The sequence below is a fragment of the Polistes dominula genome, unplaced genomic scaffold (assembly GCF_049000335.1).
Source record: "Polistes dominula isolate Pdom_NZ unplaced genomic scaffold, Pdom_raw_medaka contig_277, whole genome shotgun sequence".
Taxonomy (NCBI): domain Eukaryota; kingdom Metazoa; phylum Arthropoda; class Insecta; order Hymenoptera; family Vespidae; genus Polistes; species Polistes dominula.
The window spans coordinates 389402-405185 of record NW_028301009.1 but is presented as its reverse complement, the minus strand read 5'-3'; the positions used below and the strand labels follow the sequence as shown (position 1 = coordinate 405185).

Here is a 15784-nt window from a genome sequence, read left to right as displayed (position 1 = left end):
TACAAACAATTATTTTCTAATTAATCACATGAGTTTTGTATTGTTCTTTGTTCGCGGTACTTAAGCTTTGTTTATTGTAAAAAAGATATTGTAGATTCGATAAAGAATAAGGCGTTTGAGCAAGAACTTATTTCCTTCCTATTTGACGAATGCTGATGTATCAATGTCAATCACTTTCCAATTTAGCTCTTAGAGATGTTATTTCATTTGAAAATACTCAATCATGTTTTATCACACCGCATTAATTTTTAACCCTTAATTGAATGCCAGGTCAGGCCAGTCAAAGTCATTGAATTTTCGTCTTGTTCGCATGAATTCATCGAATCCTTGAGATCACGAGGCATCATCGAGGCCATATCACCCCTGTGACATATTGACAGGCAGCCCTTTCTTTCTTTATTTTTTTTCGTTTTGTATATATCTTTCTTTCTTTCTTTCTTTCTTTCTTTCTTTCTTTCTTTCTTTCTTTCTTTCTTTCTTTCTTTCTTTCTTTCTTTCTTTCTTTCTTTCTTTCTTTCTTTCTTTCTTTCTTTCTTTCTTTCTTTCTTTCTTTCTTTCTTTCTTTCTTTCTTTCTTTCTTTCTTTCTTTCTTTCTTTCTTTCTTTCTTTCTTTCTTTCTTTCTTTCTTTCTTTCTTTCTTTCTTTCTTTCTTTCTTTCTTTCTTTCTTTCTTTCTTTCTTTCTTTCTTTCTTTCTTTCTTTCTTTCTTTCTTTCTTTCCTGTCTATCGTTCATCCAAGAAATCATCGAGCCTTAGCACGATACCAACTTCCAACTTAGGAAACACGGCGTCTTCGTTGTAATATTCTATTATACAATAACAAAGCGGCAACGTCAAAGGTCAGGAAGATGAATAAATTCAATGGGAAATAGGAGAAAACGAATCTTACGTTATTTCGACATTTTTCCCATTTCAGTGGGAGACACTTATAGTTAGTTGACGTCAACATTCGTACGATTATAAACAAACCTTTTCTTTTTTTTATCGTTCCAAAATCAATTCTACGAAATAAAATTAAATTACAAATATTAACTACTTTCATTTTTTTTTTAATAAAAGTCGACTTTAAAAAAAAAAGAAATTTATTATCTAAGCGTATAGTTGAAAAATTAATTATGCCAATTATTTTCTATCATAAAAGATAAAAATAAGATTATCCGCTACACATGGCATTAGAAAGATTGTTAGCTCACAATCAGCAAACTAAAGGATAGTCGAGTGAAATGGGATCGGTCTGATTTTTCTATGATCAAGATCACCGTCGGAGAAAGATAAAAAGAAATCAATACAAAGAGAGAAACCAACGACAAGGATGATAATAAAAGGTCCACAAAAGGCGTGCTATGAGAAGAGAGTAATTCGTCGTGTTTCAAAGGAGACAGGGGTACTGAGGAGGAGAGGAGTGAATGCAACTAATTACCTATCAGCCGCGAGAACATTGACGAACGAGAACACGAAGTAACGGAACGAGGACGTGCTGAGAATCGTCTAACTAATGTCAACCACTGCAATCTAAACGAATGAAAAGAAGAAGAAGAAGAAGAAGAAGAAGATTACTTAGAAAGGTAAAGGTCTCATTCTCTTTCTCTCTCTCTCTCTCTCTCTCTCTCTCTTTCTCTCTCTCTCTCTCTCTCTCTCTCTTTCTCTTGTCGATCGTCTTTGTCGATCTCGAAAGAAATAAATTTTGAAATCGATCAAACTTGACATCCCCCTTCTTACACAAATGAATTCAATTGCATTTGATATATTTTATCTACGGTAATACCTATCGATTAAATATTACATGGAGAAATATACAAAATGAGTCAAGGGAAACTATAATTAATAATTTTCTGTATTATTATTAAAATTATTAAAAATTAATCAATAATTTTATAAACTGATCATGCAGTTTTAAAATCTACAAAAATATTGGCTTGAAATAAAATAGTAATTAATTTTAAAATATCACATTGTAAATTCATGTTATATTAATTAAATCAACAAAAGCATCATTAGATAATACTACGTATAAATATTGATCGTACGTATTTCCATAGTTAAATTTAATCCCATCGAAATTCCTTTAATCACAACAAGGGATATCGATTTCCATAATAATTAAAATATTAAAGTTACGATATTGATTTCGATAAAGTTAATCTGCTTTGTTTGTAGATAGTATAATAGTAAACTTGTGCACGACTTGTCGATTCCTCCTTACACTTAAACTACTTTTCTATTTGAAGACTTTTCCTGGGGACGTTAAAAGTAGCCACCTGGAGTTAAGGAAGTAGCTGTTTTACGAGCTCGTAAAACAAGTAAGTGACTAAACAGGTACGTTAGATTTATCGGCCTCTCTCTAATTTTTATATCATCAATTTGATTTCTACGATTATTGAAGTACAAAAGAGGAAATAAAAATAAAATACACATTTATTCCATATAATATCAGTAGAACGTACATCAGAAATAAAACTTCTTTGTTTTTTAAAATGAAGATAGAAAAAAAACAAAAGTTATGGAGGGAATTGTAGATTTTATTTTATTAATTAGAAGTACCGTGAAAAAGGACAACATCTGCAGTAGTGATCTGTAGTGCAGCACAACATTTGATATTATTAACTTCCATAATTTTTGTACGGTAGTGAAACTAAATTGGTACAATCGATACTCCCTAGAGATGTGGTTTATACGATGCAACACAACGAGTGTCACACATCGACAAAATTCTACGTAAATAAGAACATCGAACCATAAACATTAGTCCAGTTTTTTTTCTCTCACTATCTTCTCATTCTTTTCCTCTCGTGTTGCATCCTCCTCCCACTCATTTTCTCATTGTGTCCTTGCGTTGTCATCGTTCCTTTATTTTTATATATATTTTATACGAATGACAAGAAAAAAAAATCTGCACACACAGATACAAACACATAGAGAAACATATATTTGTGTGTAAATTCTTTTTTTATCTTGTCTGTGATTCGACAACTAATTGCGAAATGATAATGAAATTGCAATTTACAGGCGGCGAACATGAGACGAGGTGCACCGTGAGAATACGAGGTACAGGATGCACCGGGCACTTTCTTGCAATATTCGACCTTCGAACGATTGAATCGATCGATCGGTTGGTCGGTCGTGACGATGGAAACGTAAGTCCACTCGCTGTCGACTCTATGGGCCCGATATTTCAAAAAATCGGGACCGTTCTCTTCACCTTCTTCTTCTTCTTCTTCTTCTTCTTCTTCTTCTTCTTCTTTTTTCTCCTTCATTATCATCATTCATCGTTAACGCGGCGTTTATAATGATGATCATCATCACCGATCATCCTCCTCGTCGTCGTCGTCGTCGTCGTGGTCGCGTTGAAAGATCAAGGAAATAAATATCACTCGAGCCAATGAAATTGAGGCGTAGTCGCATTGAAAATGTCAATCTTATTTTATGTGCACTAACCTTAGCACAGATATTTATTAATAATAATTATTATTACAACGATATCTTTGTTATTCAGAATTTATCATTTTTTATTCGCTAAATTCACCTTGATTTTTCTTCTGGTTAATGAGAGTTGTTTAACAAATTTGCTGCTTTCTTTCTTTTTTTTAATGTATAAATTTCATTCTTAGTAATACACTCATCTTGATAAAACAAAAACTATTTTATTTCATTTCATTTCATTTAATAATATCAATACTAAAAACGCTGTAGAAAGTTAAAAAATATGATAGCACGTATTACGAAGTTCACCGCAACCGTGTAAAAGAAAAAGTAATTTATATTTTACACGATTCTTTAACCCATTGACTGCCAACTACGAGATATCTTGAAGTGTGTGATGTAATTTTAGATTAATTACAAATAGTTATTTGCGTTAAGAATTATTAAAAAGGTTGAATAAAATATTTATATAGTGTAAAAAATATTAATTTTCAATGATTATAAATACTATTACAATATTATATCAGTAACTTAATATTATTATATTTTTCAAAATTTAAGGCAAGACGCTCTAAATATGTTTGGCAGTCAATGGGTTAAATCCTCACAAACGAATGTTTCCAAATTGAAACATCACAATACTTGTTACTATTTCCAAGATAAAATGAACAAACATAAATGTTCTATAATTATTTAATTATTTTTGTTTAATATAATTAATAAACCTAACATATATTTTATTTTCTAGATAAAACCTTAAAATACTGATTAATTATAATGTCAATCAAAAAAATATTTCACTTGAAATAATCTCGTCGAACGATCATCGATTAGTACAAATCATCTTTGAAAATCATTAAGTGAATATTTCGAAACTCGGATAAAGGACCATATATCCTTAAGAAGATGCAAATATTTTTTTTTCTCTTTGTTTTTGTTCTTTCCTTTCTTATTTTTTTTTTTCAACCACTTAGAATTACGATTAGTATCGTAACACGTCAGTCAACATTATTGCTCAACTAAAATCCGTTCTCGATGATTTAGGAAGGAATCTGGTGGATTCGATCGTTCGGACTGAAGCTCCAACTAATGGGCATTTATTCGATCGATCAATTATACTTAGTCGCGGAGTTCAACATCGCAACTTCTTCTTCTTCTTTTTCTTCTTCTTCTTCTTCTTCTTCTTCTTCTTCTTCTTCTTCTTCTTCTTCTTCTTCTTCTTCTTCTTCTTCTTCTTCTTCTTCTTCTTCTTCTTTTTCTTCGTCGTACACATCCCCTGGAATTAAATTCTCGTTAGAGAGATCGTAGAAGAAGCGTCAAAGGTGAGATAAACGTATATACTTATATACCAAACCTAGACTTACGTTAATACGTGGGTGTATATATACGTGTGCATTTAGTATATCCGTAGATATGTATGTATGTATGTGTATATATTTGTATACATGAAAAATATAAGAAGGACGAAGTAAACGTTCGTTAAGATTCATATTATTTTTTGACGTTCAAGGAAAGATCATAACGATCTATAGGATGGATCATTAATTATCCTCAACCCCCCCCCCCTATAAAGATCAACTATGAAACCGTCATGGTCATTCGATTCTATATATTCTTTTTCTTTTCTATCTTCGTATCTGTTAACATTGATCTAATTACGAAGACCCTTATTATCTATCCTATAAAAGGGTGTCATTGCCGATCATTAATGATCCTTATTTTATATAGAAATTAAAAAATAATCAATTTCTGAATTCATCTTAATTTAAAAGTAATAATTATTATAGAGTAACAAAACTATATGTATCTTTATATATAAAAATTCAATATCACAATGTTTGTCCACTAATAACCCCGAAATTACTCAACCGATCTTAATTAAATTTTGTTTATTTTGTGTGATTTTTTCGACTTAGAATATAGCATAGTTTTTATAGCGATTATTTTTATTTTTTATTGTTAATTTAAGGATTTATTATTTAAATGTTATCTAGGTCTTTAGGAATTGTAAGCTTTATTTTATTTTATTCATCAAACTTTCATGTGTACTGATTTTTGTCTCTGAATATCTTTTGAACACTTAATTTAATCGCCAAAACATAAGACACCATTTTTATAGAGCAGTTAATTTTCTACAAAAATTTGTATTGCGCATTTTATAATAGTCATTTATTGTCGAGTTATAAAATTCATAAACAAAAATAAAATTTGTCTTAAAATAATCAAACTTAAATTTTCAATATCATTCAAATGGTGAGGTTTACGGGAAAAATATAAGATACCTTTTTTGTAGAGCATTAAATTTCCTACAAAATTCTTCCAGAACATTTTTCTGTACAATCAAATAATGATGAGGTATGAATTTTATTCTATTGGACTGAGAAAAAAATTGAAAAAATGCGATGCGGAAAATCTTCCTATTAAAATTAAGAGCTCATATTTGGTGAGAATTGTTTTAAGGTGTCTAGCAACCCATTTTTCCATGGCACTTGTAAAAAAAAAAAATAATTGATTTTTTTGACCCACCCTAATATATATATACATACTTTTTTTTTTTTAATATTTAAATTCATTATGATCATTCGCGTCTCAACAATTATAAAAGAAACTTCGATGAAAATGTTGTTCCTTTGATCTACATTTTTTAAATTAACCAACATAAAAATAATATTACATTTAAAAACAACAAATTGTAATCGGGTCGTTCTCAAAATTATTTATTTTATATAAAAAAAAAGAAAACAAAAAAAGACTGAAAAATTTCGTAAGTATCGATAAAACGAAGCATATAATTTTTTTGTCGAAAGAATACCAATGATCTAGAACTCGTTGAATATTCGAAAGAATCGTTCGTGTAAGATTATCTAAACGCTGTTATCTAAATCGGTAGCTATTTAGAAGGCACAATGTATCAACCTGCAAGAATGATTCACCTTGAGGTATGCGATTCAACCTATCGAACGATACATCGATCGACGATCGATTGATCTTCAACGTACGTTGTACTTGGTTAAACTTTCACGTCTTATGACCAATTTCTAAGTTTATCGTTTACCCATTCCATTTCTACATCTCTCTCTCTCGCTCTCTTTCTCTCTCTTAAAACACCTACACTTTCTTGGAATTTTGAACGTATGATTGCCAAATTCCAAAGATACATAAATGTAAGTATGGAAGGATATAATTCGAAAATAGAATCATCCAAGATCGACGATATGCAAATTAGATCGAATTAAGTTAATGTTATAGTCATGATCTTATTTATAGATCCTCTTCATATTTTATTTTGTATTCTTTTTTTATTTTTAACATTGTCCATCTTCTCTCGATCATGTAAAGTTATTTGTTAACACGTTCAGTGCCACATGTACCACGATAAATTGAATTTTCGAACGAATATCCTCGATATTCGAGAAAATTATTGAACCCCAAAATATGTACGTCCAATCGTATTCACCAGCAAATTAAATAAAATATAAAATCCGATTACAACCCCTTAAAAAAGAAGAAGAAATAAATGATAATATTCGTTCGTAGAAGTTTTATTAAATAAAAAATACAAAAATAAAAATAAGTAATAAGATGTGACTGAAGTAAAAGATAAAAAGAAAGAATTAATAAGAGTTACATCTTGAAAGAACATTTATTTTGAACAGATATTTCTAAATAGTAAAAGAGATCTTCTTTATTTGCTTTTCTCGCTATTGAAACATTACTCTTTCCTCGTTCCATTATTTAATACTCTCTTACAATAAAAAAAAATTTTTTTAAATTGAAGGAAAGAAAGAACCCTATAAAAAAAGGGCGTTAATGGTGAAATGATTTAGATTGCAATAAAGAACGGGTAAATAATGAACTTTAATTCGTTTCTATTTTCACTCGCTCACTCTGTCTGTCTCTCTCTCTCTCTCTCTCTCTCTCTCTCTCTCTCTCTCTCATCTCTACTTTATTGCATTATCTTTTTCTTTATTTTCTTTATATTTTCTTATTTATGAACAAGAATATGAGAAAGTAGTAGATATGCAAGTAACTACTTGTATATTTATAACGAAAGAATAAAAAAAAGAAAGACGGAAGATCGTCCTGCATAAACCGTTAGAGAGCACGTGCGAACACTGATTATACTCGAGGATGATGCGAGAACGATATACCAATAGAAATACAAAGAGATGGATAGAGGATCATGGTGTTTAAAGAGAAAAAGAAAGGAATGATTTCAATGAGCAAAAAAAAAAAGAAGAAGAAGAAAAAATTCTGAAAGAGGAGTAATCGATACTAACGTTGATATAATCGGTTCGATGACTCAGTCAGTCAGAGATGAGCATTAGCGGTTGGTATGTTCGATGTTGCATAAAAAGCTATGCACATGTATATATTTGTTGTGTGTGTGTGTGTGTGTGTGTGTGTGTGTGTGTGTGTGTGTGTGTGTGTGTGTGTGTGTGTGTGTGTGTGTGTGTGTGTGTGTGTGTGTGTGTGTGTGTGTGTGTGTGTGTGTGTGTGTGTGTGTGTGTGTGTGTGTGTGTGTGTGTGTGTGTGTGTGTGTGTGTGTGTGTGTGTGTGTAGTTACGCAAGAAGAAATAAAACACGAATAGGGGCTTTTGTTACTTCTATGAGTTTCAATTCTTTATCCAGGATCGTATGAAAGACGATACGATAGAATAGAAATCCACGAAATTATATGAAATATGATTAACAATAAATAGAGAGAGAAGTTTTAAGTAGCAAATCGAATTCAAAATAATTATATTGAAAATGGGATACGCTTGTGAGCGCGCGTATCAATTTTTAAATCGAAGATTAATTTATCACTCGTTTGTTTTCATTTTTTTATTTTCATTTCAATTAAGCTAATTTGAAATTATATTTTGAACTAATACGGAGGGAAAGGATACGTCACTTCGATTTTGAAATCGAAGATTAATCGACGTTTGTTTATTTCTTTAATTTTGCTTTATTATGATGAAAAATAACGCAATGCGTTTTGATGTTGAAATCAAAAATTAATACGTATTCGTTTGTTTTTCCAAATTTTCAATTAGTATAATTTTAAATGAAAAGTTAAAATTAAATCAAAACTGTGAACCAATTAACAAAATTTCAAACAAAACACATTAATGATGTATTCTAATATTACAAGAGAAACATCGAGTTCATTATCTAAATATAGATCTAATTAAATAGAAATTGACGAAAAGCTACTTGGCCAATAAGTAAAGAACATAAGTACTATAAACATAGAAGATAGAAAAGAAAAGAAAATAAAAGAGAAAAGAAAATAACAGAGGAGTATATAATTAATCCGATAGGATAAAAGCGAATAAGCGACGGTGGCAATTAAATAAAAGCAGATTACAATCGTTACAGAGCATCTTCTGATCCATCCTCGTGCTTCTCTTGATCGTTAAGAAAGCAACGGAACCGTTAGATTGCCATTAGATTATCGCGATCTTTTCTTAAACAGAGTCTTTCGAGATGGCTCGATCGCATCAGGGCAATTCAACCAACTAACCAACCAACTAACCAACCAACTAACCAACCAAGTAAGCAAGTAAGCAAGCAAGTAACAAACCATCCAACCACCACTACCACCATCATCATCATCAACACACAATTATAAAAACGATGTATGTGTACTTTACACATGAATATGGGTATCTATACACATGTGCTCATAGGTCTCCCATTCGCTGTTGCGTGCATGATTATTCTCTCATAACTATTAGCAGCTGCTATTATTACGGTTGCGCATCCCCCGACTTCTTCTCTTCTTCTTCTTCTTCTTCTTCTCTTCTTCTTCCTAGCAGCCTTGTTACAATGACGCAATATTGCGTTTACGCAAACTCGCAGGTGCGTCCATGTCCATTCGTAAAATAAAGAGAGTGAGAGAGAGAAAGAGAAAAAAGTTTGAGCGTATGTCAACGTGACCGACACTATCGTTTTCATGGGAAATGCTTTGTCAAAGTTATATCTCTCTCTTTTCCTCTTTCACCGAAAGCTAGAACATTAGGATAAATGGATTCCTTGTTACCTTTTTTTAATTTTTTTTTTCTTTCTTTCTTTTTTTTCTGATACGACAGAGAGGAAGATAAAGAGAAAGTAAGGGAAAACGTAATCAAGTACTACGTACACGAACTTACAAAAATCTTTTTCCCAGTTTCGGAAAAATCCGAAAGCTACAAGTTTTTCTCTCCCTCATGGGAAACACTTCGGTTGAACTTCCTAAACTTTCGATTTTATCGAGAATTTTGTGGCTATTTATTAAATGTTTCAAGACGTGTCTTGAATTTGACGAGTTAAAAGAATTTTGACGAGGATTCTATTGAAATATAAGAAATATTTGAAGAAGTAACAAGTAAGAATGTCATATAAAATTATTTAATTACTTAATTTCTTTGGTTTTTTTAATAAATTCGCATTAATTGATAAACATTTGCATCGAATTATCCGGATATTACTTTAAAGTTTAATTCGCGGATTAACGAAATGAATTATAATCACGATAAAATAAAAGTTATGTCAATTTTGTAAATCAAATTAAGTAGCTTATATGAATATAAATTTTAAAGAAGATTTGCTACGAGGTATTAGAAACTGCGTTGTTACGAAATGTCAAAAAAAGAAAAGAAAAAAATGATTAGAATCGTTCCATCTCATAAGGTCGATTCATCGACGAACGATAACCCCAATCGCCTAGGAATAGAAAAATCGATATTGCACTAACGTAAGCAAAAATAAGAAAGAAAGAAAGAAAGAGATGGAAGAATATTTCTTCTCGATATACCATCAAGTTTATTTACCAACTAGGATCGGCTTAACGCGCGTAATTTTCCCTCAACGACGACATTTCACCCTCTCTCATTCGCAGGATAGTTTTCATTTTCCATTCTTTTGTTGTTAGGTTGTAGGCGAATTTGCGATTGACGAAATGATTTTATTCGCGTTAACTTTCACGAAAATCGATTTGCCGCCAAACTGGGCGATGAAAATCGTCGAACGTTAAGTAGAAGTTTCGTCATACTTATATATCGGTAATAATGAAAATTTGTCGATGAGGACACGTCGATCGATTGATCGATCGATCGATCAATGATGACACCATCTCATCATACTACCAATCTATTTACTTACCAGGAAAATCGTCTCTCACACTCTCTTCGATTACCTCTTCTTTTTCTCTTCTTCGACACTTCCCTCATATTTTTTTATCGAAGACACGATACCTTCTCGCGTAGCAATACGAAAGAAGAAATTGGAAGGCGGAATTATCTTTAGAATTGTTTACCGTTACGTTGTCTTCGCACCAGGAGCAGCATCCTTGGATTCAAATAAAATCTTCGGAAATTATCGTCGGCGTCTACCTTTGTACGACGCGATCTGAAAGTAACAAATATTTTCCATTTATAATAACTTACTAGTTTAAAAAATAAAAAGAAAAAGAAATTATATATTTTTTAAAATATTTGATTGTGTAAAAAAAATGATCACGTTGAATAATTTGGTTTCCAATATTTATTTATTATTAATTATGAATAATCGTACAATATTATCGATAAAATAATTATACGTCATAATTTATCTTAATTTTGATAATACTATTGACTTAAATATTTAAATTCTTTGACTATATTTATCAAATACTAAGTACGTACTTTTTAAGTACTCGTAGAATACTACGGTGACACGGAGCAACGATTAAGAACTTTCTTCGTTAATCGCTAAACGGTCCGTCGTAATTTCAACTTCATATTATATATGCAACGACCGTCCATGTTACAAGTGCAAGAAACTTGTATTTGCTTGTATCTTAAATAACTGGAAAAATAACGAAATTATTTATATATCTAATATTCTCTTTAACGAAGTAATCATTTTGTAGAAAATTAAAAACTACACAAGAGAAAGTTAATACAAGATAATTTTCTTTCTTCATTTTAAAATATAATTTAAACATTAAAATCATTCATTCATGTAAATTTTAATTCATTAGTTTTTCAATGAACAAACGTCCTTTAAAATTCGTTAAAAGAAAAATAGAGAAAATAATTTAAACATATGAAATAAATAAAATAATTTAAGTAAAATAAAGTAAATTAGAGTACACGAATATACGAAATAAACGTATTCCAACATGAGAAAGTTTCAAAAAATTACAAAATAATGGAACCTGATATATCAGTCGTAATAGATCGTAAAGTTTAAAGAGAATTCGAATTCCGCGTAGTACAAAAAGTAACGAAATATATTTAGAAAAAAAAAAACTCTTCTTAATTAAATAAGCGAATGAAGAGAAATGTTCGTAAGATTGGATTAGTTACATAACTCTTCGTGGTAATGTTTGGTGCATTATGACATTGGCTCGCGATTTTTCAACGACCTTTTTCGCCCGGTAACGATCACTTTCCTTTCCTGATAATGCAAACTTTTCCTGTACCGAGCGAAATCATTATAATCCGCGTAATTACGCGACGCGTTCTCGAGAATCCAAGTAGACAGATAAGTACATACATACATTCGGTTTATATACAGGGTGAACCAAAATTTCAAGGCGAACGAAAAATTCTTAAATAATTTTTCAAAAATCGATTAACCTTTTTACAAATCTTTTTAAACAAATTTCACCTTTCAAATGTAAACAGATTCTTAATCATAAGATTTTGCAATAGGACAAATACAAAATTAGCTTATAACCTAAATCTGAACAATTAACTGGAAACATGAGTCATTGATTTATGTAATCATTTGAAAATTTGTAATCCACCCTGTACATATCTCTACTTATGTACATACGTAGACTAGGAACATGGTAAAGAAAGAGAGAAAGAGTGAAAAGATTGTATTTTCTCGTATCGTGTGGGCGTAAGTGATGCGCATAAAGGAAGAAACCACGTACTCGTTAGACCATCTGTTACCAACAACGTACATAGTCTTCGTCTATCATCTACACGATCGAAACTCGAGAGAGCGTGGATGAACGCATTTTCTTCCTCCCCTCATTTGAACCTCCTTTTCAGCCACCTCTTCTTCCAGTTTTTAGAGAATTCTTCTGATATTACGAGAAAATACTTTCGAACAAAGGATGTTGGACGTGTTTCTCGATAAGTCGTAACTTTCGAGATCGCTTTTTTATCGTCATTCATCGAAGGACGTTCCAGGAAGAGCATTGATCACGTTTTTCTATATTTTTCCTTCTCTTTATTCTCATTTTCTTTTTCGTTCAAGTACCTTCGTTAATGAATCGTTGCGAATTGTTCTTTTTTTCTCTTAGAACATATTTGTCGGAAGACTGACTTCACAAGTACTAACGTTTCTATTTACATCGAAATTAATTAAAGGAAAAAGAGAGAAAGAGAGAGAAAGAGAAAGAAATAAATCAACTGCATAACTCTTTAAAATATCTACCTTACATTAATTATATTTTTATTAATATTATTATCGCGACAAAAATAATAATCGAAAAATACGAGGATGGTTCGAAAAGTTTTGAGTCTACGTTGAAAAAAATATATGTTTATCCGACAAAAAAAAATTGTTTCTTTTAGGCTGAAATCTTTTCAATATCATGAATCCATGTTCATGATTAAGAACAAAATGAAGGAAGTAATACAATAAACGTTAATTATATACGGCAAAATTATAAATTCGACACGACTATGCAATGTGATCCCAAGTTTTATGGGGTAACAAAAAAATATTCTATATAGAATAAAAAAGGGAAGACCAAATTTACATCGGTTACTTTCACTGGTACTGTTATGCCAGATCGCGTAGAAGACATCGCGAGAAGGTTTGATGCACGATCCTTCTTCTTCTACTTCCTTTGCGCCATTGCTCCGAGGCTTTCTTCTGCACGATAGTCTCAAGCGAATGCTTTTTTTCAATCAATTTTATGAGATCGAAAGGAGACGCTCGGATTTAGCTGCATCACCGTTCAGTGCGCGCCCAGCTTTATCTTCATCGTTCGAACGAGCTCGGTCACGAGTAATTCGAGTATACGACTGCCACACAAATTTCTTACCCCAATATATCAACTACCGCTTTCTCTCGAAGCTTTTCAAAGAGAAGGAGGGAGAGAGAAAGAACGAAAAATACGATTTCATCCTTATCTTATTGTTTATATTTATTTATGTAAGCCAGGATTTATAGAATCATAAAAAAGGAGAATTGATTTTTGAAATCTTCCCACCATTTTATTCTAACTTCCAAATGATATAAGTAACCCTATCGTTAATATAATATATAGTTTTCCTATTACTTTTTATTTAGATTAATTTTAGACATATTCTAACAATATTCTTTATAAACAAATTTTCTATAATCACGATTTAACAAACATCCATAGCCTTTAAATACTATCTGATTCGTATTAGACGGAAATTTTATTTTCAGTCATAAAACACGGTACAAATGAACCGTGTTATAAGATAGAGAAACTTATACAACGTTAAGAAATCATTTTGTTACTAGGGATCGAGAATAGATAGAATATTGAACGGTTCAAGTGGAAATACGTGAAAGATGAAATTTGTTTTTTCTGTTTCTTTTCTATTTTTTTTTTGTATCAACGGTTAAAGTGCGCAGGTTGGCCTTAAAACGTGCCAACGGCAACTCGACATCCATACACACATACTACTTATGCATGCACTTATGCATATAGACACACATTTAGTAGAACCTTTTTGAAAGGATCTTTATCAGCGAGCGAATCTTTGTGGGATTTCGCGAAAGGATCTAAAATGTTTAGGCGATCCTTTTCGCTGGCGCTGAATGACCCTGCTATTATTTCACCGCCTTTCTTTCTCTTTTGCCCTATTGTGCAAACACACTGAAAGAGAGAAGAGGCAAATAGACAAGCCGCCACTGCACCGTTAAAACAGCCACGTGGAGAAGGAACGGGTCACGTAATGTGACTCGCAACTTAGCAATGAAAACTATAAATTGATTTATTTTCAACGACCTGTCAACCGTCCTAGAAAACTATGCTTGCTCGTTTCTTCGTGCCTGCGAGGCTCTTTGTCGGTTCGTTTGTTATCCTTTCCAACGTAATTGTACGCTCGATGCTAACGTCTTTCTTTCTCTCACCTTTTTACCCTTTTTCTTCCACGAGCTATTCTAATTTTATTACTCAAATCTTAGAACATAATTATAGGGATTTAAGAATTGTAGCCTGTAAACCAGACAAAATTTGCGTTCGGTTAAATTTATTTTTTAATCGAAATAATGTGGTTTGAATGAAGATGAGATACTTTGGATTAATTAATGAATCGTAAAACGCAGAAATAAATTTTTATTTAAAATAAAATGGTTTTGGAAAAAGACAAGAAACTTTGGATAATTTAAATGAATCGTAAAAAAAAAACTGGGACGTATAATACTGACTTTAATTACAGTGAGAAACGTATGATTTATTTATTCTTTTGTCAGGTGAGAAACGAAATCTTCGTGAGAATTTAACTCATCTTCCCCGGTTAACAGGTTAAGTGCGTAATAATAGAAAATAATCTTTCATTATCGTTATCAGATAAACGTCAGATTAATATGATACATTACATGATTCGTCAATGATTATATCACTAGTCGTGTCAATAATCGAACAGAAATATTATACCAATTTCTTAGAACGTGCACCATTAAATTTTCAAAAAGAAAACTGTCAGATTTTTATTTGCAAATCTCTGGTTAATACTACAAAAAATGTAATCGTTGATTAGATATAGCGTTTCTTTGAATACTATCTTCTTGGTTTTCTTATAGATCAAATAATAAATTAAAGATAATATTAAGTATATACCTTAAAGTTGATTAAAAATATAATTAATAAACATATTTTATAGATCTTGATCTATAAATAAAAAGGCGTAAAGAAATGCGCAATTCTGTTTAAATTTTTGAAATTGTGTAGGTCTAAACATGAAGCGCCATCTGTACAAATTTTCCTAGAATAGAAATAGAGTATTGCACAATGGATAAAGTAGGGTAAAATAAAAAACTATTAATAAAATAAACTCTTTTTTTTGTAATTCCTCAAAAAAAATATTTACCACAATAAACCTGTACATTTTTTTTATCATATCAAAATTACTGAACGATAAAATATAAAACCAAATGAATGACTCAAATATTGATAACATATTTTTATCAAGAATACATTTCCAGCAAAGATGAATCACCATTGGTTAAAACCGGTATTTCAGATCATTGATAAAGCCGATGTAGGAGTCTGATAATTCGCGTAAATGAATAAGATTAAAGTTGCATGAAAATGTGACTTTAAGCGAATGATGAGAAGAACCGGTAGCGTTGACGCTTCGTCCAAATAAGGCGAAGGGCGGGAACAATTGTATATGTAGAGGGAGTTATGGGTATGT

The 15784-nt window shown here is 31.2% G+C and overlaps 1 long non-coding RNA gene across 1 annotated transcript; it reads left to right on the top strand.

The window, feature by feature from the left end:
• The first annotated feature begins 1294 nt into the window (after window positions 1–1294).
• Window positions 1295–5018, top strand: LOC149032043 (uncharacterized). Its single transcript, XR_016177079.1, has 3 exons — window positions 1295–1564; window positions 2228–2315; window positions 3006–5018. It is a non-coding gene; the product is annotated as an uncharacterized LOC149032043 (long non-coding RNA).
• Window positions 5019–15784: the final 10766 nt, after the last annotated feature.